Below are 5,884 nucleotides of genomic sequence, written 5' to 3' on the forward strand. Positions count from 1 at the left end.
GTGGGTGAGCCATCTTGGAGGCAAAACTCCCCAACCCCAGTCAAGCTTTCAGATAGCTACAAACTCAGCTGCCATCATGTTTATAACCTCATGAGAGACCCCAAACCAAAACATTGCATCTAAGCTACTTCTGAATTCCTAACCTGCAGAAATCGTTTGATATAGCAAATATTTGTTTTTGTTTTAGAGAGTGTTGTTCTATAGTGGCAGATAATTCATACAGATAAAATGTAATAAACTTAAGGATGTTTGGGAAATGCTGGAATAGAATTTAACAATACTAATGTATCCATTCTTGCTTAGCCCTCCAAATCCAGATTCCATTTTCACTTTTCCATTGTTTTTTCAGATAGCTCCTTCTCAGTTCTCTTTGCTTTCTTATTCTCCTCCAATCTCTAATGAATGGCCACTTCCCAGAGATCTACTTTTCTCATTAGTTCGTTCATCCCAGACCAAACCATCTTCTCTATGAGGATAATTTGTAGCCCAGAGTGCCTCTTTTAGGTTAAAATATACAAATGGAATTTGAACATTTCCACTTAACTGTTCAAAGTCAACATATCTGCAAACAGATTTGTCTTTTTGCCTTTAAAATTGTCCTCTTCTGACTTCACATGTGTTAGTGAAGCCATGCTTCTCTACATTAATAAACCAACAAGCTACTAAATCTCTAACTCTTCACTTATTTTTCTCTGGACTTCCTTCCATGTCTGATCTTTAAATTCTGTGAATTTATGCTTCATAACATCTTTAAAATTCTCGGCTTTTTTTCCATTACTGTTACCTGACTCACTGCCAGATCTTTGTGAGCTGATAATGACAATAACTCCATGCGGTAATAATTGCGCTAACCAACTTACCTACTCTTCTTGACTCCAATATCTCTTCATTTCCATCCATCATGCACATGACTGTCAAATTAATCTGTCTATACACTACATCCATTCCTTTTCCACTCACAAATGTCGATGGCTATTCCTTATCCTTAACTTTACCTTCCCCAACCCCTTCTCTAATTACTGCATTATTTTAATACTCCTCAACTGAACTGGGATTTTACTTTCACTCTAACATGCCAAATACAGTCCCTCTTCCATATATCTTGCCCATTCCATTCTCCACTTACTAATGACCTCCTTTGTCTTTCCTCACTAATGATCTCCTTTGTCTTTCTCTGCATATCCGTATCTAAATCTTTGTCATGTGTCACAACCCAGATCAAGTCTTGCATTTCTAATAGATTTTCCCTGATCTCTTTGGTTCATAAAGTGTTGCCAGCACATATATTCAAAGGCACAATGAATTCAAAGGCCATATTAGTCTGGAATGAAAAGTGAAGGATACTATTTATAAAAGTTTTCGGAAATACTATTATACTTGCTACTTGCTTCATTTATTTAGTAACAAATAACATGCATCTTTGTATTTTCTACCAATGAAAACTTAACTCAGCAGGAATCAGCTAAAATGGAATGAGATTACTGGAAACTTCTGGACATTCCATAATGTCATTTAGAATTATGAATGAATGTCGGTCACTAGTTAACTGATTCTAACCATATTGTGCCAAGAGGATTGGGTCAGAGTAAATTTGTTATACTCTAAAATAGAGAGGGGCACCTAAGTGGCTCAGATGGTTAAGCATCTGGCTCTTGATTTCAGCTCAGGTCATGATCTCACAGTTCATGGGTTTGAACCCTGTGTTGGGCTCTGTAGTGTCAGTTGGGATTCTCCCTCTCTCTCTCTCTGTCCCTTCCCTGCTCTCTCTCTCTCTCTCTCTCTCAAAAATAGGTAAATAAACATTTAAAAAATAAATAAATAAAATACAGAGTCGCACTGAATGTAGCTGTTTGTTTTTCTTGCCATTGTAAAATAGTCCAAGGCTTAACTGATTAAATCATACTTCCTACCAACACTTTATTAAGAAAAGAGAGCACCACTGTCTTTCTTTTAAAATTAAAATAATTTTATGTGTCCTTGAACTCTCTTAAATGCTAGCCCTAGGGGCGCCTGGGTGGCGCAGTCGGTTAAGCGTCCGACTTCAGCCAGGTCACGACTTCAGCCAGGTCACGATCTCGCGGTCCGGGAGTTCGAGCCCCTCGTCGGGCTCTGGGCTGATGGCTCAGAGCCTGGAGCCTGTTTCCGATTCTGTGTCTCCCTCTCTCTCTGCCCCTCCCCCGTTCATGCTCTGTCTCTCTCTGTCCCAAAAATAAATAAACATTGAAAAAAAAATTAAAAAAAAAAATAAATGCTAGCCCTAAGGGCCAAGCCTACATAATGGTTTTTCTTTAACAGCACCAACATAGAACACATGCCAAAGCCCAGAGAGAACTTCATAAAGTAATTTACAATTTATCCAACTACAAACTACTGACAACAATATCATGGAACTTTTTCATGTTTATGGGTCTCTTCTCCCTCTATAGATTGCCTGCCCCTCCAAGTCAGACACCAGGTTCAATAATTCATTCAATAAATGTTTACTCGACATTAGTTCTTGAATGATTCATTGAAAGATATGAGGCAAAATTGTAGGAGGCATGCAAAATTCTGATTTGCAAGCAACAAAAACCAACCCTGGCCAATTTTAAGAGAAAAAGAAAAACCAATATGTTGAAAAGCCATTGGGTGGTACATAGAATTATGTAGAAGACTAGCAGAAAATAGGCAGGAAAAAACACGGCAGGACCATGACATCAAACTGTTTGGACAAAAACGCCGATGCCCTACATCTGATGGTCAGATGCTGGAACTCCCAGCACTGGACTTTGGAGGCGACTCTTGGTACTGTTGCCTGGGAGACTGGGTGTTGCTGCCACTTTTTGCTTTAGATTCAAAGTCTGTAGTAGGCATGTCTGCTATGGTTATGCACCCCAGCAGCCACAGGCTAGGGAAACAGTGATAATTCTTTCCAGCTTCAACAGCAAGAGGGGGTAAAATGTAGAAAGAGATAAAACAAATCAAGCATGGGAATGAGATTCAGATGCCAGACATTAAAAAATAAGTTTGTTAAAAAAGGGTATACATCTATTTTGATTCATTATGATCATTTTGCACTTCAGATAGATCACCCTAGCAGGAATCTTGCAAGTAGATTACAGAGCCAAATTGGAGTTTCAATCCGAAGATCCATACAAAACTTGAAGCTAACATGATAGGAAGGAAAAAATGGATTTGAGAGAAAGTGAGGTGATAAACTTGACAGAATTTGGAGATTGATTGGACTTGATAAACAAAAGAAGGTTGTCAATAAATGCTCTTAGATTTATGGCCTGGGAGACCATGTGAATTAAAAAAGAAAATTTGGGAGTATTAGAAAATTTAAGGAAGATGATAAACAGTGGTTAGGGGGTGTTAAATATAAGGTGTATGTGATAGTTTAAATATGGTTATAAAGTCTTTACAGGTTTTCTTAGCAAGACATAGAGTCTATTTTCCCGCTTCTTAAGATATAGCTGGTTGTATGATTTGCTTTGACCAAGAGAATATGGCAGAAGTAACATGTGACTGGTAAGTCCCCACGATAAGTGGTCTTACAGTTTCTATTCTCAACTTTTTGGAATGTTGTCATCACCGTGTGAAGAAACTAGCCTCCTGAGGACTAGAGAGAACATAAAGAGAGAGAGTTGCAGCCATCCCAGCATTCTGAGATGAGATCCCCCAATACATGAATGAGGCCATTCTGTACTAGCCAATCCCCAGCCAACCCATTTGATTACTGCAGCCACCTAAGTGACCTCAGGCCAGACCAGCAGAAGAACCACCCATCTGAGCTCCAAATTACAGAATCATAAGCAAATAAATTGTTGTTTTTTAAAGATATTATTTTAGTATAGCTTTTCATATAGCAGTGGAGAACTGATATATTGCTAGTAGAATATCCAGAGGAAAATGTCCATTTGGGAGTTGGATATGAGTCTATGAGCACATATCAGAGATAATATGGCCATTATGATGATGGTCAGTACCAGGGACTGTATGAGATCATCCAGTATGAGATCATATTATTTCAGTCATGAGCAAAATCATTAATTTAAACCAACATTTAAGACATGAGTAGAGAAAAGAAATTAGTGAAATTATAAGAAGCATCCAGTAATGATTCAAGCAAATCCATTATGTTAAACAGCCGGGAAGTCATGGATAACCTTTGTGGAAACAATTTGTGTTTTTTGGAATGTTGGTGTAAAAGCCTATTGTTGACGGGTTGACACATCAGTAGAAAGCAAAGAAAAACAGATGGTGAGTGGAGATATCTCTTTGCAAATACATTCATGAGACTAAAACCAAAGATAAAGTAAAGTTGGAGTGTTTTTTTCCAAAATATGAAAAAGATACCAGCATGTTTATAAAATGGCATGAAACTTAAAAACAGATATTTAAGTTATTCCAAGATTTTAGCGATGATGGAAGTTTCTTGAAGAAAAAGTGGAAGTAGGGAACAGGCATAACAGTAAAGAGACTAGCCTTTTTCATGAATAAGACCTGTACATCTGTGACCCTGGAATTAAGAATAAAAACTCCCAACTAATTCCTGGGAGTGGGACCAAGGATGGGGGAGTTGGGGGATAGGAGAGGCACGATCTACAGTGAATTAAGTGCCAGGTAGAAACAGGAAACAAAAGTAATTTCTGTCTAAGATTCTCCATTTTCTCCATAAGTTAGAGATTATTTACCTTCTCAAAGTGGACATATATGAAGAACAAGTAGACTCAAGGAGAGTGGTAAAGATTTGAGTAGGGAATGGGAGAGAATATCTGTGGTTGTTTACTTATGGCCACATATTCTTTGTAGTTCTTCTTAGCAAGGACTGGAGCCTCTTTCCCCAACCCTTGAAATCCAGTTGGTTTTATGCCTTGCTCTGAGCAATAGAATGTGGCTGAAATAGACGTGACTAACAAGCCTACAAGATCCAAGTTCAAATTTTAGCTCTGCCACTTATTAGCTGTATGATCTGTGGAAAGTGTATTTGCTCATTCATTCATTCATTCTTTCATTTAGCACCTATTTGTTGAGTAATAGACTCTCATATGTGCCAGGTATTGTGCAAAATATTCATATGTTGAAATCCTAAGGCCCAGTGTGATGGTATTAGGAGGTGGGGCTTTGGGGAGGATGCTCAGGTCATGAAGAAGGAACCCTGATGAGTGGGATTGGTGCTGTTATGAAGGAAACCCCACAGAGCTCCCTAACCCCTTCTGCCATGTGAGTGCACATGAGAAGTCAACAGTCTATACATCAGATGAGGGCCTTCACCAAAATTTGTCCCTGCTGGCAACCTATTTTTGGACTTCCAGCCTCTAGAACTGTGAGAAAGAAATTTCTGTTGTTTATGAGCCACCAAGTGGTATTTTGGTATAGTAGCTCAAACAGACTAAGAACACTGCCTTTGTGGAATTTTACTCCATGGAAATTACTTAGTCTGTGTCTCAGTTTGTCTTGTCTGAAAAACGTGTCTTAAAAATATATAGAAATTATACTGACACTAGCTACCACTTACTGAGTATAAACTGTGTGTGTGACACAATCTTATCCCTTTTCTCTAATTTTTATTTAAATTCTAGTTAGTTAACGTATAGCGCAATATTGTTTTCAGGAATAGAATTTAGTGATTCACCACTTACATATAACACCCAGTGCTCATCACAATAAGCATCCTTCTTAATGCCCATCACCCATTTAGCACATCCACCACTCACTCCCCTCCATCAACCCTCAGTTTATTCTCTATCATAGAGAGTCTCTTATGAATGGTTTGTTTCACATTCTCTTTTTTCCCCCTTCCCATATGTTCATGTGTTTTGTTTCTTAAATTCCACATATACTAATCTTCTCCCTTAATCATATTATCTCACTCTATCCTTCCAACAGCACTAAGGGGTAG

The sequence above is a fragment of the Herpailurus yagouaroundi genome, unplaced genomic scaffold (genome assembly GCF_014898765.1).
Source record: "Herpailurus yagouaroundi ecotype Mexico unplaced genomic scaffold, PumYag 165, whole genome shotgun sequence".
Lineage (NCBI taxonomy): Eukaryota > Metazoa > Chordata > Mammalia > Carnivora > Felidae > Herpailurus > Herpailurus yagouaroundi.